Below are 23,580 nucleotides of genomic sequence, written 5' to 3'. Positions count from 1 at the left end.
TGGGATTTGGATGTCATTTTATGTTGGCTGAGAGCAGCTGAGCTCTCAATTTTCCACTGCTAGGCTATCCAGACCTTCTCCAATGATGCAGTCAGAATCAGAAAGTTGGAAACACAGCTTTAGGGCAACTCAGAATGTAGTTGGTGTCTGTATTAAATTCCACGCTGCAGTTCAAACGGGGTGCATCTTAGAATCGGCTCATATTCCTCAAAGGGCGGTGGAAGCAGATTTAATAGGAACTTTCAAAAGGGAATTATATATACTTGAAAAGGAAACATTTGCAGGGCTATGAGGAAAGAGCGGGGGAGTGGGATTAATTGGAGAGCTCTTTCAAAGAGCTGGCACAGGCACGATGGGCCGAATGGCCTCCTTCTGTGCTGTATCATTCTATATTTACAATAGAAGAGGAAATAACAAATAACCTTGTCCAAGATTAAAAAAAAGACCAAGAAAATTTGTTGGAGCATCAAGAGGGCAAATTAATGGTACAGGAAACGTTTTTTTATCCAGCACGGACGGAACCGACGTGGTGCCGGTTCATCAAAAATTCCGGATAACCGAACGCTATAATAAAAGATACGGAGCTGAGAGCTCCGTATAAAGCAACAAGCCCTGTTCTTCAAAACAATGGCCACAAGTTGCAAGCGTCTCTGTCGCTTAGCAACAGCTGCAGCCACACCCTTGCACAGCAACAGATGGAGGAAGGCAAGTAATTAAAGTTACCTGAACCTACTCCTGAATTTTGCCGGTTAACCGAGATTTCCGGTTATTTAGGTGCCGGTAAATCGAAAGTTTCCTGTAATTGCTGAAAATCGTGACATGTTCCCAGTGAGTGGAAGCGACTACTCGGCGATTAACTGCACTGAAGCGGCAAGGTGTCTTGCAAGGGGCTTTGCCATGTTGTACTCAGTGGGGTGCGAAGCAATCCAAATCAGAGCTGGTGACAGAATTATTTAATCTTTCAAATACATTAATAAAACTTTCCCTAGTGGTCAGCAAGAGAGCAACTGAGCTGAGGGTTTTTGGGTGGCTGAATGATCCTGAAAGCTCCCCGGTACAGAATCACACCCCTTAACTTTGGAATGCGCTGCCTGAAAGGGCGGTGGAAGCAGATTCAGTCGTAACTTTCATAAGGGAATTGGATATATACTTAAAAAGGAGACATTTTCAGGGCTATCTTTAAAAAGCAGGGGAGTGGGACTAATTAGTGGATCTTAATAGAGAGCCGGCACAGTCACGATGGGCTGAATGGCCTCCTCCTGTGCTGTATGGTTCTATGATTTTATGTTTAAAAATTGCATATTATTGCTTCACACTCACTTCTCAAGAGATTTGTCAGGTCCTAGTTTGAAGGTGATCCTTTATTTGTCACTTGTATATTTTCAGAATTACATTAAGTTTGAGAGATTTGTCTGCAACTGTGAGAGAAAAAAGCAGATTGAGATGGCTTGGATTTCGACAGAAGCTGAGACATTCATTTTTGTGGCTCGGTTGGTAGCACCCTCTCACCTCTGAGTCAGGGGGTTGTGGGTTCAAGTCCCACTCCAGAGACTTGAGCACAAAAATCTAGGCTGACACTCCAGCGCAGTGCTGAGGGAGTGCTGCGCTGTCAGAGGCGCCGTCTTTCGGATGAGACGTTAAACCGAGGCCCCGTCTGCCCTCTCAGGAGGATGTAAAAGATTCTGTGGCACTATTTTGAAGAAGAGCAGGGGAGTTCTCCCCGGTGTCCTGGCTAACATTTATCCCTCAACCAACATCACTAAAACAGATTATCTGGTCATTATCTCATTGCTGGTTGTGGGAGCTTGCTGTGCGCAAATTGGCTGCTGCGTTTCCTACATTGCAACAGTGACTACACTTCAAAAAGTACTTCATTGGCTGTAAAGCGCTTTGGGATGTCCGGTGTGTAGTGATCAATAGCATGTCATTCTATAGTGGACACAAGGTGGAGCCGTAGAGCTGTAGATAGCTGTATGTATATAAGACTACACTACCCAGCTGTATAGATATTAAGACTACATTACCCATGAGGCACTAGGCTACCCACAAGGCAACAGTCAAGATGGCAGCCTGCACACAGGAGCACACATGCTAGATCTCTACAGATACTGTACCTAGAGAACGTATCTATATATATAAAGCGGCTCTTCTGTCTGTCTGTCCCGATGTCTGTCTGTCTGTCCGCCTGGTCTCTATACGTTTGGAAGTTACAGAGCGTACCGACGCGCGCGTCGCCTCAAAAGAAAGCTTGCGATTCCGGACCGGTCATAGGCGTATTTACGTTTCGGCTGGACAAAAATCCCGCCCGCGGTATCCCAAAAACGTTCAGCGTTCCGCTCATTAGCATCTCATTAGCGACCGTGTGACGTCGAGGTCTTCCTACAGTTGAGTGTCGAGTGACTCGACGATTGACCAATCCTACGCTTCGGTGACCTGACCGGTCGACCAATCGGTGCGTGTGTGGGCGGGCCTTATCCTTCTGAACCGAGGTGAGTGGCCGCCATCTTGATTTTCCACGATTTTTTCCCCCACACTTTCTGTGTTAGGGAGCTAAGGTAAATATTTCAATTATGTGTTAGGCAATTAATTAACAATTTATTTGAGTTTTATATTGTGTTTAGCAACCCCCCCCCCTCCTCCTCACCCTCGCGCAGGGGGGACTCGGGGCCTGAAGCTGAAAAAATTTCTCTCTCTCTCTCTCTCTTTCTTCCCTCTCTCTCTCTCTCCTTCTCCTCTTCCCTCTCTCTCCTTCTCCTCTTCCCTCTCTCCTCTTCCCTCTCTCTCCTTCTCCTCTTCCCTCTCTGTCTCTCTCTACTTCCCCCTCTCAGGTGTCGCGGACGGAGCGCGGGCGCGCCGCCCGAAGTTTCCCGCTAGCTAACAGCCTTGCCGGCTCCCGCGGGCCGCTTGCACTGACCGCGCATGCGCCGCCCGCACTCATCGCGCATGCGCCGCCCGCACTCACCGCGCATGCGCCGCCCACACTCACCGCGCATGCGCTGCCCGCCCGCCCACAGCGGCTGTCCATCAGCCGCGCGATACGCGGGGGACCTCAGCAACGGCACCGGACCTCGGGCGCTAGGCAGGGGGAGGGGCCGGAGAGAGGGACAGAGGGGAGCGGGGGAGTGGGGGAGGGGAGGGGTGGGGGGGGAGAGGGAGACAGGGGAGGGAGAGAGGGGAGGGGAGGGAGGGGAGGGAGAGAGGGGAGGGGAGGGATAGGACAGGGAGAGGACATGACCGGGAGAGGGGGGACACACAGGGGCAGGGAGACCAAACGCCCCAAAATTGCCCTTGCGCCCCAAAATTGCCCTCGCAACGCGGGGCTCCCCAGCTAGTACTGAATAAATGACTAGCTAGAAGCTAGCTGTGTTCATAATAAGAATGTCTAGTTATTAATGAACATAACACGGTGGTCATGAAAAGCGCTATAGAAATGCAAGTCTTTTTCTTTTTTTAAATTAAACATGGCAAAGATTGAAAAATACTAATAATAATCACTCAAGTGGAGTTGAGTGAACAATTCTCACTCAGATTGTGAGTTTGAAAGCTAGGGCTACCTCAGCTGATTGGGTGCTGTTGTGAGAGGTTTCATCTCAGTTTGAGACAGGGGAGAGCGGGGATATTGTCTATCCAGCTGGATAATGGGAGTAGGGCGCGGGTGTCAAAGAGAAAGTTCGAGGGGGGAGAAAACCACGTACTGAAATAAAAATGACACTAAGGGAATCAAGCGATATGGGGATCGGACGGGAAAGTAGAGTTGTGGAAGATCAGCCATGATCTTACTGAATGGCGGAGCAGGCTCGAGGGGCAGGATGGCCTACTCCTGCTCCTGTTTCTTATTTCTTATGTTAGTGTCCTCATATTAGCATTTGTTTTATCAAATAGAAAACTGAATAAAAAAGAAATAGGAAGACAGGGTTGCAGAAGCTTGCGGGGTTGTCTGTTGATGCATTATCATTACCTCAGAATTTTTAAATTTAGCTAATAGTTTGACGCACATCAGTGGTTTTGCATGATTTCTTGCACTTTAGGATTAACTGCACATTTTTTCCCTTAATTTATTTTCCTGATCTTTCTGCCCCTTTAAATAGGCTGCCATTATTTTTTTTCTTGATTCTCCTCTCCTCTTTCCTCTCTTCAAAGTGCTGGCTCCTCCTAGGGTATGGATTCACAGGTGTTGAGGCCATGTCGCACCATAGCCAAGTGGCCATGCTTCATGTCTGAATACCGAAGGCTATCGCACCATGGGGGCATCACAACTGAACTCGCCAATGTTCCCTTTAAGCTGCGTAGCCATACAGCTGTCTGGAGTTCCTGGGTCGCCAGCTCACCGGCTTTTAAATGCAAAAAACCACGCGTGAGCGGATTTTTGAATGGGTCGCGCAGCCCCAGCAAAATTTAAAGGCAACGTTGGCCCTCACCCAACCTTGTCGTCGCCCATGGAAACCATCAGCTGACCTCCATGCCATTCCATTGCATTCATGACAGTCAGAAGGTGGGAAACAACAGGAAAACTGCATCCAAGGGGCTTTAGGGCCACAAGCGGCTTGAAACCCAAAACCAAGCATCACGTTAAAAAGAGCACAAATTATGCAAGGTTGTAAATTGCGCTTAATCATTTCGGGCGATCCATTGGACTTGAACATTTGCGAATCCTGTATGCATTACTGCGGATATCTCGAGGAGTTTGTTGTTTCTTTACTGCCTGTTTGTTCGTGTACTTAGGCAGCGCTCAGGGGATTTTATCTGCTCAGGTGAGGCCGGGTCGCCCGGCTGAATTCAAGGCAGGTGTTCATTAGCATTGTGTAAATTACCCAGCAACCCCTGAGAGAGGGGCTAAAAATACCCACCACGGCAGCTGTTGGCAATCTTTTCCAAAACTCGGCACCTCACCCATCTCTTGATATTTTGAATCTATTTTTCTGTACTTAACCCATCAAAGGCTACTGTAGCAACACTCAATGAGTATTTTTTCACAGCAATATTAAAAACTCTATCAATTTTTGTTGCAATAAAAACATTTTTATCCAATATTTTAATATTATTTTCCATCAACCAATCAAATGTCTGTGAGGCAGGGGGCTAAGGCATGTTCGGGCAGGGTTGATGCACATTTACACTGCACCTGACCCCAGGTATACCTGATCCCTGCAGTGCTCAATGTTATATTTGAATATAAAGAGCATGTAAGCATTTAATTCCCCAACACTGGCATCTCTCGCCTTTGATGTGCACGGAAAATAGTTGTAACATTTTCTTTGTGGAAGAGATTTCTTAATTATTAAATATCGTGGAAATTAATTTTCAGCCTATGAATGTACTTCAAGTGCTAAGTAATCTGTACAGTTTTATGGAAAAACTCACCGATTCTGCTCTCCCAGCAGGGAGCCACGCTCAAATGGAAAGTGGATCAGAGATAGGGCTACAACACGGCAGCACCGGTTCTCCAACCTCAGTTAGCTCCCTTACATTCATGTGATCTAGGCCACCATTGGTGAGCTAATTGAGCTTCAGGGTCACTTCGAGTGCAGCTCCCCACTGGCAACAGCAACACCTTGCATATATATGGCACCGTTAACGTAGTAAGAATGTCCCAACGTGCTTCACAGGAGCATAATCAGACATAATTTGACACCGAGCCACATAGAGATATTAGGTGACCTAAAGCTTGCTCAAAGAAGTATGGTTTAAGGAGCGTCTGAAAGGAGGTAGAGAAATGGAGAGGTTTAGGAGGTGAATTCCAGAGCTTAGGGCCTCGGCAGCTGAAGGCACGGCCACCAATGGTGGAGCGATGGAAATCGGGGATGCTCAAGAGGCCAGAATTAGAGGAGCGCAGAGATCTCGGGGAGGTTGTAGGGCAACAGCGTGGGATTGGTATTTGACGTCAGCCCAGGTCGCAGAGGAGGTGACTGAGGGACGTACTGAACATCATACTTAGCCAGTGATGCGCCATCAATTACTCAAAAGACTGAAGTTGAGCGAGTAACAATCAGGCTTTTATTAACTAAAGAATGAAGGTCTTGTCTCGAGTGGTCGACCCGTCCAGAATACTAAGGGACTGGGAGGTAGTCACTTATATACCTGGAATAGTGGGAGGAGTCAGCCGAGGCATGTCCAGACCTGTACCTAGTGGAATACACATACAGACACAGACAGGTATGACAGTGGTTTACCACATTCACCCCTTGTTTAAAAATGAGTCCGGCGGGGTGAAGTGTATTTAAAAGTTCGTGTATTGGAGTCTCTCCGGAGGTCTTGTCTGCCGCTGTGATCGACGTGGCGACGGCAGGGGTGGTGGAGCTTCCGGCGTCGCGTCCCGTGTAGGCTGGGGCCCTGGAGTGTAGTCCTCATGGGTGACGGTCCAAGGCAAGCCGGCTGCTGGGGTTGGATATCGGGTCGTGGGGGGGGGTGGTAATGGGTAGTGGGTTACAGCGGTCCCCGAGGGTGCGAGGTCTCGTATGGAGACTGTGTCCTCCCGCCCGTCCGGGTACGCAATGTAAGCGTACTGGGGGTTGGCGTGGAGGAGGTCAACCCTCTCGACCAGGGGGTCCGTTTTATTGGCCCTCACGTGTCTTCTCAGTAGTACCGGCCCTGGGGACGTCAGCCATGGCGGTAACGATGTCCCCGATGTGGACTTCCTTGGGAAGACAAACATTTTCTCGTGAGGGGTGGCATTGGTGGCAGTGCAGAGAAGTGACCGAATCGAGTGGAGCGCATCGGGGAGCACCTCCTGCCAGCGGGAGGTCGGAAGGCCCCTAGACTTTAAGGCTAGTAGGGCAGCCTTCCAAACAGTTGCATTCTCTCTTTCCACCTGTCCGTTCCCCCGGGGGTTGTAACTGGTGGTCCTGCTTGTGGCTATACCCCTAGCGAGCAGGTACTGGCGGAGTTCGTCGCTCATAAACGATGAGCCCCGGTCGCTATGGATATAGCTGGGGAAACCGAACAGGGTGAAGAGGCTGTTCAGACATTTAATGACCGTGGCACTGGTCATGTCCGGGCAGGGGATAGCGAACGGGAACCGGGAGTACTCGTCAATGATGTTGAGGAAGTACACATTGCGGTCGGAGGAGGGGAGAGGCCCTTTGAAATCGACGCTCAGGCGTTCGAAAGGGCGAGTGGCTTTTATCAGGTGGGCTCTGTCTGGTCTATAAAAGTGCGGTTTGCACTCAGCGCAGACTTGGCAGTTCTTGGTCATGGTCCTGACCTCCTCAATGGAGTAAGGCAGGTTGCGGGCCTTGATGAAGTGGAAGAACCTGGTGACCCCCGGGTGGCAGAGGTCATTGTGGAGGGCCCTCAGCCTATCGATCTGCGCGCTGGCGCAGGTGCCACGCGATAGGGCATCTGGGGGTTCATTGAGCTTCCCAGGCCGGTACAAGATCTCGTAATTGTAGGTGGAAAGTTCGATTCTCCACCTCAAGATCTTGTCATTTTTGATTTTGCCCCTCTGCTTGTTGTTGAACATAAAAGCAACTGAACGCTGGTCAGTGAGCAGGGTAAATCGTTTTCCGGCCAGGTAGTGCCTCCAATGACGCACAGCCTCCACGATAGCCTGGGCCTCCTTCTCGACCGCGGAGTGTCTGGTCTCCGGGCCCTGGAGGGTTCGTGAGAAGAATGCCACAGGTCTCCCCGCCTGATTAAGGGTGGCGGCCAGAGCGAAGTCGGACGCATCGCTTTCCACCTGGAAGGGGATGGATTCGTCCACTGCGTGCATGGTGGCTTTGGCAATGTCTTCCTTGATACGGTGGAAGGCTAAGCGGGCCTCTGCCGTCACGGGAAAAGAGGTGGACTTGATCAGCGGACGGGCTTTGTCTGCATAGTAGGGGACCCACTGAGCGTAGTAGGAAAAAAACCCTAGGCACCTCTTCAGAGCTTTTAGGCAGTGGGGCAGTGGGAGTTCCATAAGGGGACGCATCCGGTCCGGGTCGGGACCGATGACCCCGTGTTCTACAACACAGCCAAGGATGGCGAGGCGGTCTGTGCGGAATATGCACTTCTCCTTGTTATATGTCAGGTTCAGGAGTTGGGCGGTGCGGAGGAATTTCTCGAGGTTTGCGTCATGGTCCTGCAAGTCATGGCCGCAGATGGTCACATTATCTAGGTAAGGGAAAGTGGCCTGCAGCTCGTTTTGATCGACCATCCGGTCCATCTCCCTTTGGAAGACGGAGACCCCGTTGGTAACGCCGAAGGGAACCCTAAGGAAGTGATAGAGGCGGCCGTTTGCCTCAAAAGCAGTATACTGGCGGTCTTCAGGGCTGATGGGGAGCTGGTGGTACGCTGATTTCAGGTCAATGGTCGAAAAGACGCGGTACTGCGCGATCTGGTTGACCATGTCAGCTATGCGGGGGAGTGGGTAGGCGTCCAGCAGGGTGTAGCGGTTTATTGTTTGGCTGTAGTCGATGACCAGGCGTTGTTTCTCGCCGGTCTTAACGACCACAACCTGGGCTCGCCAGGGGCTGGAGCTGCCCTCAATAATCCCCTCCTTCAGGAGCCGTTCCACTTCGGTTTTGATGAAAACCCTGTCCCCGGCACTGTATCGCCTGCTCTTTGTGGCGATGGGCTTACAGTCGGGGGTGAGGTTAGCAAACAGTGGGGGGGGTGGGACTCTGAGTGTGGAGAGGTTGCATCTAGTGCGCGGCGGGCAATTTGGAGGCTGCTGGCTGCGGACTGTGAGTGGGGGGAGGGGGCCACCGTACGCCATCGTAACGCTTTTGAGGTGGCACTGGAAATCCAACCCCAGTAGAACGGCAGCGCAGAGGTCGGGCAGGACCAGGAGTTTAAAATTATTGAACACAGTCCCGTCTACTACTAGTGTCACCACGCAGTAGCCGCCAATGTCCGCTGACTGGGACTCGGAGGCCATAGAAATCCGCTGGTGCGCAGGCAGGACTGGGAGAGAGCAACGCCGCACCGTGTCGGGGTGGATGAAGCTCTCTGTGCTCCCGGAGTCAAAAAGGCAGTTTATTGCATGGCCGTTTACCTTAACGTCCATTTTGGACCGAGCTAGCTGGTGCGGTCTCGTTTGGTCCAGCGTCACAGAGGCCAGCGTAGGGGTCGGTGTGTCGCTGCGAGTATCAGATGGGGGGGGGTTGGCGGTCTGCTGCGTCCCGGCTGGTGTCCAAGATGGCGGCGCCCATGATTCCCATGTGGCTGGAGTCGTCCAAGATGGCTGCTGCTGCGGTGGTTCGCACATGGCTGGGGAGGCCCAAGATGGCGGCTCGCACGGCCCACACGCGGCGCTGCTGGCGTTCGGGGTGGCTTTGGCCTTGCAGACGCTGGCGTAGTGTCCCTTTTTCCCGCAGCCCGAGCAGGTTGCATTCTTCGCCGGGCAGCGCGCTCTGGGGTGTTTGGCCTGGCCACAGAAGTAGCATTTCTGGCCTTGGGATACTGCTGTCTGGCTTTGGGACACTGCTGCGGTAGTTGGGCCGTTGTTGGGCTGTGGCTGGGGTGGCACGGTGCTATGGGGCTGTCCTACCGTGTCCCAGGTTGTCGTTCCCCGCGGCGTCCACGGTGCAGAGGAGTAGGCATCCATGCCCCGGAAGGCTGCGTCCAGCGTTAGTGCGATGTCGGAGGCTTTGTCGAGGGTGAGGTCACTCTGCTCCAGCAGTCGCTGTCTGGTGTAGTTGGACCTGTGGCCCGCTACGAAGGCATCCCGGATCAGTTCCTCCGTGTACTTAGTGGGCGTTACCGCCTTACACCCACAGGCCCGGCCAAGCACGGACAGTGCTTGGAGGTATTCCTCAGTCGATTCCCCAGGTTGTTGCTTGCGACTCCCCAGAAGGTGCCTAGCGTATACTTCGTTCACAGGGCGCGTGTACTGGGTCTTGAGGAGCTGGAGGGCGGCTGTGTACGAGGTCGCATCCCGGATGACTGAGTACACTCGGTGGTTCACCTTGGAGAACAGGACAGACAGTTTGTCCGCATCCGTTTCGACCGCAGTGGAGGCAGTCAGGAATGTCTCGAAGCACGTGAGCCAGTGAGCAAACTTGGTGGAAGCGTCCGCTTCCCGACTGTCCAGGTCCAGGCATGCTGGTGTGAGGATCTTCTCCATTATAAAAAATTTAGTTAATAAAATTGATGCGCCATCAATTACTCAAAAGACTGAAGTTGAGCGAGTAACAATCAGGCTTTTATTAACTAAAGAATGAAGGTCTTGTCTCGAGTGGTCGACCCGTCCAGAATACTAAGGGACTGGGAGGTAGTCACTTATATACCTGGAATAGTGGGAGGAGTCAGCCGAGGCATGTCCAGACCTGTACCTAGTGGAATACACATACAGACACAGACAGGTATGACAGTGGTTTACCACAGCCAGCAAGCAGACCCACCAATCTCCTGCTCGGCACTGTGACAAAGGCTTTGCTGAAATCTAAATTCCTATAACAGCCAATGAGATCACCTCATCCTCTGGGCTAATTTTCTTCTCAAAGAAGATTTATCAGCAATGACTTCTTTCCATGCAATGTTTGTTTGTTTGCAAAGCCACGCTGACTCCATATTATTCCAGGCACTTCATTTATCCCTTTTGCCAATACTCGCAAATATTTTGCCTATACTGAGGTGAGGCTCAGTGATCTGTAGTTCCCAGGGTTATTTTAATAAACCCTTTTTATAAATTGGCATTACATTTGCACTTCAGTTACACTTGGGTACTGCCCTGTGAACAGTGATTTTGGGTTTTGACAGTCAAGGTAGGATTTTTGCTCTCTCTGCTGCAAGAATGTACCAACAACTTCAGACCTGGTGCACTGACATGACCTTTCCACATTCCATCATCAACCATCCTTACAGCCTCCTTTTTTTCCCAAATAATTTATAGATTCCCCGTCCAATGTTCTTTCCATACACCTCTTCTTCGGAAGATAACAATTCATCATGAAGTTTGGTTCCATTGTCAGTAGCATCTCTCCAGTACCTCACCTGATTGGGCATACATTGTGTGTTTGCGAATTGTGCTCAAGGGTGATGCCTTACTCATTACCCACACGCTTTCCTGCGGGGATAGCAGTCAGAAGCAGAAAGTCTGACTGTGTTTCTTTCTCCCTGCCTTACCTTAGGTGTGTCAGCTGTGGCTCAGTGGTTAGCACTCTCGCCTCTGACTCAGAAGGTTGTGGGTTCATAGTCCCACTTCAGAGACTTGAGCACAAAAATCTAGGCTGACACCTCAGTGCAGAACCGAGGGAGTGCTGCACTGTTGGAGGTGCCGTCTTTCGGAGGTTATGTTAAACCGAGGCCCCATCTACTCTCTCAGGTGGACGTAAAAGATCCCATGGCATATTTTGAAGAAGAGCAGGGGAGTTATCCCTAGTATCCGGGCCAATATTTATCCCTCAACCAACATAACAAAAACAGATAAGCTGGTCATTATCACATTGCTGTTTGTGGGAGCTTGCTGTGTGCAAATTGGCTGCCGCGCTTCCCACATTACAACAGTGACTCCACTTCAAAAGTACTTAATTGGCTGTAAAGTGCTTTGAGACATCCAATTGCTATGATTGCACTAGGATGAGGGTGAGTGTGAGGGGTGGCTTGTGAGCTGGGGATATGATAATGTAGATAGAGAGGGATGGGTGGAGGTGCAAGGTATGTTGGTGTGCGTAAGGATGTGCAGGAGTAGGATAGGGAAGGCAGAGTGATGGGGATGTGATGAGAGGCATAACAGGATGAGGTTGAGTGTGGCTTTGTACTAACGTTTTGTGATCTAATGAGATCATTGAAACATTTGCGGCACTGCACCCAGGTCCTCCTGACCACATCCCTGCTTGTTACCTCCTCTGCAATCTGCAACTAGGCTCTGTTGGTCTCCTGGGTGTAAGGATAACCGTAGCTGTTGTAAGAACAGCGGAGGTTTGATTGACAGCTGGTTGACGGCTGATGTCATATCCGGGGGCGGGATCCGACGCCATCTTGGCCATGCTTTCAGACTGCACTGGGAGACACAGAAGCAGGACTGAATAAAATGGTTCTCCTCAACAACTGCTTGTGAGACTCGTAATTACGTTACTAAGATAACATTACACTGGGGAGGCCATTTCCGCCCGTCGGAAGGGAAGAGGACCTCCCTGTGTGCTCTGACTCCCTCCATATCTGAGAACCTGGGTGCAGCCCTCTGCCTATGTGCAGTCATTGTCAGCGTTTGCAGCACTCGGTTGCAGAATGACGCCACCTGCTTTCAGGAAACCTGCGGCCAGATTGCCCAGCACTGCCAGTGTCCATGAGGGTCACCAACGCCTCGAGTGCTGTGCTTCCTGCTCCCTCCAGCTAGCGCAGGCGATGTCAGCAGCACCAACCAACATGCTGGGTGTATCAAACAGCTGACCGATGCTTTATTTAGGAAGTTCCTTTTTGAGGGAGTTATTAGTCGACTCACGTTCAGTTGCATATTCATTGCCTTCTGGGGGAGAAAGTTTCTTGCAGTCTCCAGATTTCTGGAGGTTCATTCATTTTCAACTTGTGTCCACTAATTCAGTGAAATAAACTGCTTAGAAGTCAAAAAAAAATTAGGAACAGGAAGAAGCCGTTATGCTTTTAAAAAATCTGTAGAACTCTACCTAACCAAACTACATTGGACATTGTAAATCCTGAAATTCATTCTTTGGTGAATTTTTTATGTTTTTTATTCGTTCATGAGATGTGGGTGTCGCTGGCAAGACCAGCATTTATTGCCCATCCCTAATTACCCTTGAGTAGGTGGTGGTGAGCCGCCTTCTTGAACCGCTGCAGTCTGTGTGGTGAAGGTCCTGCCTAAGAAGGTACTCCCACAGCGCTGTTAGGGTGTTCATTCCAGGATTTTCACCCAGCGACGATGAAGGAATGGCGATATACTTCCAAGTCAGGATGGTGTGTGACTTGGAGAGGAACTTGGAAATGGTCGTGTTCCCATGCGCCTGCTGCCCTTGTCCTTCTAGGTGGTAGAGTTCGCGGGTTTGGGAGGTGCAGCTGAAGAAGCTTTGGCAAGTAGCTGCAGTGCATCTTGTAGATGATACACACTGCAGCCACGGTACGCTGGTGATGGAGGGAGTGAATGTTTAAGGTGGTGGATGGGGTGTCAATCAAGCTGGCTGCTTTGTCCTGGATGGTGTCGAGCTTCTTGAGTGTTGTTGGAGCTGCACTCATCCAGGCAAGTGGAGAGTATTCCATCACACTCCTGACTTGTGCCTTGTAGATGGAGGAAAGGCTTTGGGGAGTCAGGAGGTGAGACACTCGCCGCAGAATACCCAGCCTCTGACCTGCTCTTGTTGCCACAGTATTTATGTGGCTGGTCCAGTTAAGTTTCTGGTCAGTGGTGACCCCCCAGGATATTGATGGTGGGGAAATTCGGTGATGGTGATGCCCTTGAATGTCAAGGGGCGGTGGTTAGATGCTCGCTTTTTGGAGATAGTCATTGCCTGGCACTTGTGTGGCACGAATGTTACCTGCCACTTATCAGCCCAAACCTGAATGTCGTCCAGGTCTTGCTGCATGCGGGCATGGGCTGCTTCATTATCTGAGGAGTTGTGAATGGCACTGAACACTGTGCAATCATCAGTGAACACCCCTGACGTAAGAAAACTACTAGGCACTTGGTCTAAGCGTTAAACAAAGCTTTAATCAACTGTTTTACAACATGGAGTTGTGTCCTTCACTAGTTCCTGTTAAGAATGTCCTGCGCAAGCTGGGCCTGTGCCCAAGTATTTATACTCTCCCTGGACAGCGCCACCCGCAGGCCGCTCTGTTGATTCATGTCAATCCCCATTTATGATGGAGGGAAGGTCATTGATGAAGCAGCTGAAGATGGTTGGGCCTGGGACACTGCCCTGAGGAACTCCTGCAGCGATGTCCTGGGGCTGTGATGATTGACCACCAACCACCACAACCATCTTCCTTTGTGCTAGGTATGGCTCCAACCAGTGGGAACGGTTCCTCCTCAGAATAGTTTTCATTATTTTCCTGACTTATATTTTACGTTTTAAAAAGCTTCCTCACTTAAGATGAGTCAGTTGCTCTTTCACTGAACTATTCACCTTGTATTTATCGGTCCCTTCCTGTGATCTCAGGAGGCCGGTGTCATTCCACCTGCTCCCCTCCCCCAACCCTCAGGAGAAGGAGTTTTATTCCACTAATTGCAGCTTTGCACTTTCTTCCCCACAGTTCATACAGAAAAAGAACCCCCTGTACAATGACATGAAGGAGGACACAATCTGGTCCATGGAGCACTTGAATGACTATATTAATGAGAAGTATATGGAAGCAAACCGTCTCCCGAAGGACTGGGTCTTCACTGTTTTTACGGTAAGTTTGTGCTGCTTCTAATTAACAGAATGAGACTCAGCCAGAGGCCCCACACCACTGGAGGATTGGGATACACAGGCCTACTGATTAAAGATGGCATGATGTCCCTGTGTTACCATGGTGACATTTTGATTACAGTGTATTAGTTCAGATCATCAGGCTTCCTAACAAACATGGTCACAGAGTAGGATATCTCAGAAACTGGTTAGAGAAAGTGCGTATAATTTGAATAAGCTTAGTTCAGAACCATGTACTCTATAGTGCAACAAAAACTTTATTGCAGCGCTACTGAGTTCTAATTTATTAAACATATCAAAAAATTAATTGAAAGATTTTTTTATCAGATTATGCTCAATTATTTGTTTTTATTAAAAAGAACATAAGAAATAGGAGCAGGAGTCGGCCATTCGGTCCTTCGAGCCTGCTCCGCCATTCAATGAGACCATGGCTGATCTTCCGCCTCAACTCCATTCACTGGCCCTATCGCCATATCCCTTGATGCCCTTACTAGACAGAAATCTATCGACTTCTGTTTTGAATATACTCAATGACTGAGCCTCCACAGCCCTCTGGGGTAGAGAATTCCAAAGATTCACCACCCTTTGTGAAGAAATTTCTTCTCATCTCAGTCCGGAATGGCCTACCCTTTATCTTGAGGCTGTGGCCCCTGGTTCTAGACTCCCCAGCCAAAGGAAACATTCTCCCAGCATCCACCCTATCAAGCCCTGTAATAATTTTGTATGCTTCAATGAGATCACCTCTCATTCTTCTGAATTCAAGAGAATACAGCTCCCCATTTTTTTAACTTGCCATTAGAGAACATAAGAACGTAAGAAATAAGAGCAGGAGTCGGCCATACGGCCCCTCGAGCCTGCTCCGCCATTCAATAAGATCGTGGCTGATCTTTGACCTCAACTCCACTTTCCCGCCCGATCCACATACCCCTGGATTCCGACCTTGCCTGTCACTCACCTTTCCTGGGCTGAGAGGCCAGACAGTGGATCCCACTCCTAGACCCAAAGGACAGCCATTAGGAGGGTTGTGCTTGGTTTAACTTGTCCTTTATTTTCTCTTTTATCCCCCCCCTGGGGAAGTCCCTCTCCACACTTTTCAGCAAATACCTGCGCTGGGTTACAGTTCCATGGGTGTCTCGCCTAGCCTCCTCCACCTGATCTGGTGGGCTATCACTGACCAGTGGGCTATCACTGACCCAGTGGGCTATCAGTGACCCAGTGGGTTATCACTGACCCAGTGGGCTATCACAGACCAGTGGGTTATCACTGACCAGTGGGCTATCACTGACCCAGTGGGCTATCACTGACCCAGTGGGTTATCACTGACCAGTGGGCTATCACTGACCCAGTGGGCTATCACTGACCCAGTGGGCTATCACAGATCAATGGGTTATCACTGACCAGTGGGCTATCACTGACCCAGTGGGCTATCACTGACCCAGTGGGCTATCACAGACCCAGTGGGCTATCACAGACCCAGTGGGCTATCACTGACCCAGTGGGCTATCACTGACCCAGTGGGCTATCACTGACCCAGTGGGTTATCACTGACCAGTGGGCTATCACTGACCCAGTGGGCTATCACTGACCCAGTGGGCTATCACAGATCAATGGGTTATCACTGGCCAGTGGGCTATCACTGATCAGTGGGTTCTCACTGACCCAGTGGGCTATCACTGACCAGTGGGTTATCACTGACCCAGTGGGCTATCACTGACCCAGTGGGCTATCACTGACCCAGTGGACTATCACTGACCCAGTGGGCTATCGCTGACCCAGTGGGCTATCACTGACCCAGTGGGCTATCACTGACCAGTGGGCTATCACTGACCCAATGGGCTATCACTGACCCAGTGGGCTATCACTGACCAGTGGGCTATCACTGACCCAATGGGCTATCACTGACCCAGTGGGCTATCACTGACCCAGTGGGCTATCACTGACCCAGTGGGCTATCACTGACCAGTGGGCTATCACTGACCCAGTGGGCTATCACTGACCCAGTGGGCTATCACTGACCCAGTGGGCTATCACTGACCCAGTGGGCTATCACTGACCCAGTGGGCTAGCACTGACCCAGTGGGCTAGCACTGACCCAGTGGGCTATCACTGACCCAGTGGGCTATCACTGACCCAGTGGGCTATCACTGACCCAGTGGGCTATCACTGACCAGTGGCCTTTCAGTCCTGAACGTTTGGATGCAGTAGTGTGAACAGATTTTAATATGGTTTTATCACCAATCTCTGGGGAAAAATTGAAAGTATGAAATGATCTCCGGCATTGTGAAGCCATTGCATTGAGAATGGTGCCAGAATATAAAAATGGCTTGGATTCTACATTACTTGACAGTGTAATGTTTGAACGGAGAGGTATGGAACTAAAAGGAGGGAAAGCAGAGCAGGGGAGGAGTAAGAGGAATGTCTGTTGTACCTGAGCATTCCCTCAAATGAAAACAGAATTAGAGACTGTGTAACAAAAAACCTTGTCTGACTGCAAAGGTAATTAAGAGCTTTAACATTTTCTTGCAGAAGAGAATGCAACAGATCATGACACAGTGCTTCATTGCCACCAAGGCCAGACTCGGTAGTAAACTGGGCTACTTTGACCTTCTGGGTTGTGACATTATGATTGATCAAAATTTCAAGGTGACTGTATTTTTTCATTCTTTTCAGCTTTGCATTTTTGTTCAGCATAAGTGTATTTGAATTAATCCAAAGACAACAGTAATAGGATATTGGGTACGACAGCATGACGGTTACGTTACTGGACTAATAACCCAGAGGCCTGGACTAATAATCCCAAGAGCCCGAGTCCAAATCCCACCATGGCAGTCTGAGAATTTTAATTCATTTTTTTTTAAATCTGGAAATTAAAAGCTTGCCCTTACGTCTGGCTCAAGTCCCACACCAATGTGGTCGACTCTTAATAGCCCTTTGAAGTGGCCTAGTGAGTCACTCAGCCGCACGAGAAACAGGGCAACTCGGGATGTGCAATAAATCCCAGCCTGTCCACTGACGCCCACATCCCATGAATACATTTTTTTTAATGCTTGGTATGAGCTATATATAGATGATGATTGTTACATTAACAAGTGTGTATGATGCTGTGAATTTAGTGCCTATTCAGTCACAGTTTTAATAAGAACCAAGATTAAGATGGCTCAGTGCGTAAAGGCAGTCACAAGTGTGGAACTGAGCTGGCTGTGTCAGCTGTGGCTCTGTGGGTAGCACCCTTGCTTCTGAGTCAGAAGGTTGTGGGTTCAAGTCCCACTCCAGACTGGATCTCTCAATATCTTCTTTAAGGCGTCAGCCGTGGCTCACTTGGTAGCGCTCTCACCTCTGTGGGTTCAAGTCCCACTCCAGGGAATTGAGCACAAAACCTAGGCTCACACTCCCAGTGCAGAACTGAGGGAGCGCTGCACTGTCGGAGGTGCCGTGGGATTTTAAACCGAGGTCCCGTCTGCTCTCTCAGGTGGACGTAAAAGATCCCATGGTACTGTTTCGAAGAATAACATTTATCCCTCAATCAACATCACTAAAACAGATTAGCTGGTCAATATCACATTGCGGTTTGTGGGAGCTTGCTGTGCGCAAATTGGCTGCATGTTTCCTACATTACAACTGTGACCACACTTCCAAAAGTACTTAAGTGGCTCTAAAGTCCAGTGGTCATGAAAGGCATTATATAAATGCAAGTCTTTCTTTCTTTCATATGTACAAGGCGTTTGATTTGATTCCAGGTCTGTGTAGAGTTAGCTTATCTCAGCCAGCATGGCAGTGGGGACACTGCGGGCTGGTAAGGGAAAAATCACCAGGGTTCCCACTCCTGATCATTCTCCAGCAACCCCCGCTGTAAAGTATATGGGGGAGAAATTGGGTGAGTAGCGCCACCTGTTAGCGCCTAAAGAGGCAGTCAGTGGCTGTAGCGCCACTGGCTGCGTCTCCCGCGATATTCAGTAGGGGCGCTAATGGTGGCGTTAGGCTTTTGCGCTGCGCCGCCACCGATGACGTCATCGGTGTGCGCAGCGCCCCATTGGTGCCCCGTTCGCGATATTTGGTAGCGAACGCCGCAGTTGCGCCGCTCGCTACCCGCGCCCGGTTCACGGGGCCTTACTGTGCCGGCAGCGGCGCAAGTTAAGGTGGAGGTGCGGGGCGGCCGCTTTTTCGGCGGCCGCCTGCCAGCACTTCCATCCCCGGCCTCCTAACCGCCCCCCCCCGCAGCATTGCCGGCTGTTTCCCGAGAGCCCGGCACTTCTCCTTGGTGCCGGGCTCATTTGCCGGCACTCGCGATCGGGGATCGCGCTGTTGCAGGCACCTCCCCCTTAACAGTGGGAGGAAGGCCTGCGGCACCGCAGCGTGCTGTGCCGCAGCGTGTGGCGCTGCGGCACGTTGCGCTGCGATAATCAGTTTCAGCGCCCTAAGAGGGACGCGGAGCGCCTCGAGCCTCGCCCCGTGTCCCTCGAGCGGCACTGAAACTGAATTTCTGGTGATCGGAATTACTCCGATCGCTGCGCTAAATCCTGCGCTCAGGCGACTTTTGCGCCACTTTGGCGCCCCAACCCAATTTTTAGGCCTATATGTTTGTGATCAGGTCCACTTGAATATCCTGTTTAAATTCACAAATGAAGACTGGTCACTTAGATGAGGAACCCTGGAGGCGTCACTGCCTTCCGAAGGCAGAATCTGTTTTTAGAAATTATTGCAAAAAGCTCATGATGCTATGGATAAAGCATGGCAAAAGAGCCACAGGGGAGATGAGAGGAATCTTTGTGATCTGGAATGCAATGCCTGAAAGGGCAGTGGAAGCAGATTCAATAATAACTTTGAAAAGGGAATTTGATACATATTTGAAGGATAAAAATTTGCAGGGCTATGGGAAAAGGACAGGGGAGAGGGACTAACTGGAGAGCTCTTTCAAAGAGCCGGCACAGGCACGATGGGCTGAACGGCCTCCCTCTGTGCTGTATGATTCTAAGATCTTGGCCCAGATATTCCGATCCCTACAGGTGGGTACGCGCTGTGTACCCACCCGTAGGGACATCAGAAATGCCGGTTTCAGGCATGCACTGCACACGCGCTGAACACCGGCATTTCCGATCTGTCAAGAATGGTCTTGACAGATCCTCCAGCTGCCCTGGAGAAGGGCCTCTGCGGGCAGTTAGTTCCGCTTTTTGGAGACCCTCCACCCGCAGAAAACCCTTACAATTCTTATGCCTGGTAAAAGCAGGCACAAGAGTTGAAAAAGTTAAAAAAAAAAAAAAAAATTCACTGATTTACACTGGGGTATTCGATATTCAGGAAAGATAGGCAAAAAGGAAAGGGAGGTGGGGTAGCATTACTGGTTAAAGAAGGGATTAACACAATTGTAATGAAGGATATTAGCTCTGATGATGTGGAATCTGTATGGGTAGAATTGAGAAATACTAAGGGGAAAAAAACGTTAGTGGGAGTGGTATATAGACCTCCAAACAGTAAGGCGGAGGTTGGGGATGGCATTAAAAGGGAAATTAAAGAAGCGTGCAATAAGGGCACAGCAGTCATCATGGGTGACTTTAATCTACATATAGATTGGGCCAACCAAATTAGTAACAATACTGTGGAGGAGGAATTCCTGGAGTGTTTACGGGATGGTTTCCTGGACCAATATGTCGAGGAACCAACCAGAGATCAGGCCATCTTAGACTGGGTATTATGTAACGAGAAAGGATGAATTAGCAATCTTGTTGTACGAGGCCCCTTGGGTCGGAGCAATCATAATATGATCGAATTCTTCATTAAGATGGAGAATGAAGTAGTTTACTCAGAGACTAGGGTCCTCAATTTAAATAAAGGAAACTATGATGGTCTGAGGAGTGAGTTGGGTAAGATTGATTGGGGAATGTCACTCAAAGGGTTGACGGTGGATAGGCAATGGCAAACAATCAAAGACCGAATGGATGAGCGACAGAATTTGTTCATCCCAGTTTGGCATAAAAATATAACAAAAAAAGTGACTCAACCGTGGCTAACAAGGGAAATTAGGGATAGCATAAGATCCAAGGAGAGGACATATAAATTGGCCAGAAAAAGCAATAATCCTGAGGATTGGGAGCAGTTTAGGATTCAACAAAAGAGGACAAAGGGATTAATTAAGAAAGGGAAAATAGAATATGAGAGTAAGCTTTCAGGGAACATAAAAACTGACTGTAAAAGCTTTTATAGATATGTGAAGAGAAAAAGATTGGTGAAGTCAAGCGTAGGTCCCTTGCAGTCAGAATCAGGGGAATTTATAATGGGGAACAAAGAAATGGCACACCAACTAAATACACATTTTGGTTCTGTCTTCACAAAGGAGGACACAAATAACCTCCAAGGGATGCCAGGGAACATAGGGTCTGATGAAAGGGTGGAACTGAAAGAAATCAGTATTTGTAGGGAAATGGTGTTAGGAATATTGATGGGACTGAAGGCCGATAAATCCCCAGGGCCTGATAATCTACATCCCAGGGTACTTAAGGAAGTGGCCCTGGAAATAGTAGATGCATTGCTGGTCATCTTTCAGAACTCGATAGACTCTGGAACGGTACCCATGGATTAGAGGGTAGCTAATGTTACCCCACTATTCAAAAAAGGTGGTAGAGAAAAAGCGGGGAATTATAGACCGGTAAGCCTGACATCGGTAGTGGGGAAAATGCTAGAGTCCATTGTAAAAGATGTAATAGCAGAGCACTTGGAAAGCAGTGACAGGATCGGACAGTCAACATGGATTTACAAAAGGTAAATCATGCTTGACTAATCTACTGGAATTTTTTGAGGATGTAACTGGTAAAATAGATAAGGGAGAACCAGTGGATGTGGTGTATTTGGACTTTCAGAAGGCTTTCGATAAGGTCCCACATAAGAGATTAGCGTGCAAAATTAATGCACATGGGATTGGGGGCAAGGTATTGACTTGGATAGAGAACTGGTTGGCGGACAGAAAGCAAAGAGTTGGAATAAACGGGTCATTTTCCGAGTGGCAGGCAGTGACTAGTGGGGTACCGCAAGGATCGGTCCTAGGACCCCAGCTGTTCCCAATATATATTAATGATCTGGACGAGGGAATTGGATGTAATATCTCCAAATTTGCAGACGACACAAAGCTGGGTGGGAGGGTATGCTGTGAGGAGGATGTCGTGAAACTCCAGTACGATTTGGACAGGTTGGGTGATTGGGCAGAAACATGGCAAATGCACTATAATGTGGATAAATGTGAGGTTATCCACTTTGGTGGCAAAAACAGGAAGGCAGATTATTATTTGAATGGCAATAGATTGGGAGAAGGGGAAGTGCAAAGAGACCTGGGTGTTCTTGTGCACCAGTCGCTGAAGGTAAGCATGCAGGTGCAGCAGGCGGTTAAGAAGGCAAATGGTATGTTGGCCTTCGTAGCAAGAGGGTTCGAGTACAGGAACAAGGATGTCTTGCTACAGTTGTACAGGGCCTTGGTGAGACCACACCTTGAGTATTGTGTGCAGTTTTGGTCGCCTTACCTGAGGAAGGATGTTCTTGCCATGGAAGGAGTGCAACGAAGATTCACCAGGCTGATACCTGGGATGGCAGGAATGACGTATGAGGAGAGATTGTGTCGATTGGGCTTATACTCACTGGAGTTTAGAAGATTGAGAGGGGATCTCATCGAAACCTATAAAATTCTGTCAGGCCTGGACAGACTAGATGTAGGAAGGATGTTTCTGATGGCCAGGGAGACCAGAACCAGGGGTCATAGTCTAAGGATAAGGGGTAAGCCATTTAGGACTGAAATGAGGAGGAATTTCTTCACCCAGAGAGTGGTGAACCTGTGCAATTCTCTGCCACAGAGGGCGGTGGAGGCCAGTTCATTAAATATATTCAAGAAAGAGTTGGATATATTTCTTAAGGCTAAAGGGATCAAGGGATATGGGGAGAAGGCAGGGACAGGGTACTGAATTTGGATGATCAGCCATGATCTCATTGAATGGCGGAGCAGGCTCGAAGGGCTGAATGGCCTACTCCTGCCCCTATCTTCTATGTTTCTATGTAAAAATACTTTAAAAAAAGGTACGTTTATTTTTAGCCCCGTAAAAAACTTTAATTATTTTTTTCAAAAAATTAAATTTTTGTTTAAATTTCAAGTCATTTTATAAATGTGATTTAAAAAAAAATTATTTAAAGCTTTACTATGTTTTTGGGGTGATCTCCATTCATATGTTTCACAGGTCTTCCTGTCAAGTGCATGAAGGGAGATTCCCTTCTTTGATTGGCTTTGTGCATTGAGTGCTGTTGGAGTTTTGCTAAGTGGGAGAAAAATCATTTAAGTGTATTTTGTGAATTTTAGTGTGTTAAGTCAATTATTTGAAGTAAGTTTAATTTTTTAAGGGTTTTTGAAACTCTTGGGCAGCTTAAACAGGAAGTAGAATCCGGGTATAAAAGGGGAGGGGCTAGTGCAGTGCACGGAGTGCTTTGTGCATTGAGTGCTGTTGGAGTTTTGCTAAGTGGGAGAGTTCGGATAAGTGGGAGGTGAGGGTGTGTTTTTTGCTCTGTTTTGTTCCCCACTCCCAGGCTTAGACAGCACTGCGGAGGCGGAGCAGCGAGACGAGTCAACCAATCAGGCTCCACAGACAGTATTCAAGGAGGAGGTTGGTGATCAGCTGGTTGGTTGGTTTTCTTCCTTCTCCTCTCTTTTATACCTTTAAGTTGGTAAGTCCTATTGAATAGTGGTGTGATATTATCATATATATCCGGGCAGGGTCTTCATAACTAATAATAAGAAATTAAATTAATTATATAGAATGGAGCAGGTGATGTGTTACTGTTGCGAGATGTGGGAGCCGGTGAACCCCATTGAGGCTCACAGTGATTACATCTGCGACAAGTGTTTGCTGCTAGAGGAACTCAAGTTCCATGTTATGGAGCTTGAGACCGAGCTTCAGACACTGCGACACATCAGGGAGGGGGAGAAGTTCCTGGACTCTATGTTTCAGGAGATGGTCACACCTATGAAGTTAATTACTGCAGATGTAGTCCGTGGTCAGGGACAGGACGGTGTGAATACGAGTGAGGAAGGTACAGGGATCCAGGATGTAGTGTTGAAGGAGACGCAGCCCTTGTTCTTGTCCAGCAGGATTGAGGTTCTTACTCCCTGTGAGGGCGGGAGCGGGGACTGCAGGGAGGATGAGCAACCTGGCCACAGCACCGTGGTACAGGGGGCCATTCAAGTGGAGGGAGTAAAAAGAAATGTTGTAGTGGTAGGGGATAGTATCATTAGGGGGATAGATAGGGTTCTCTGCAGTCAAGAGCGGGAGTC

General features: G+C 49.1%; 1 pseudogene across 1 annotated transcript in view; it reads left to right on the top strand.

Annotated features, from left to right (window-relative positions):
• Positions 1-23,580, top strand: part of LOC147100760 (uncharacterized) — a 387,502-nt pseudogene that overhangs the window by 334,345 nt on the left and 29,577 nt on the right. The window contains exons 12-13 of the transcript XR_015073560.1: positions 14,125-14,265; positions 16,809-16,925. The product of XR_015073560.1 is annotated as an uncharacterized LOC147100760 (transcript). The remainder of the gene's footprint in view (positions 1-14,124; positions 14,266-16,808; positions 16,926-23,580) is intronic.

The sequence above is a fragment of the Somniosus microcephalus genome, chromosome 25 (assembly GCF_052327205.1).
Source record: "Somniosus microcephalus isolate GS21.2 chromosome 25, FLI_Smic_1.0, whole genome shotgun sequence".
In the NCBI taxonomy this organism is placed as follows: Eukaryota; Metazoa; Chordata; class Chondrichthyes; order Squaliformes; family Somniosidae; genus Somniosus; species Somniosus microcephalus.
The sequence above is the reverse complement of the archived record's forward strand: the minus strand, read 5'-3'. Positions and strand labels throughout refer to the sequence as shown.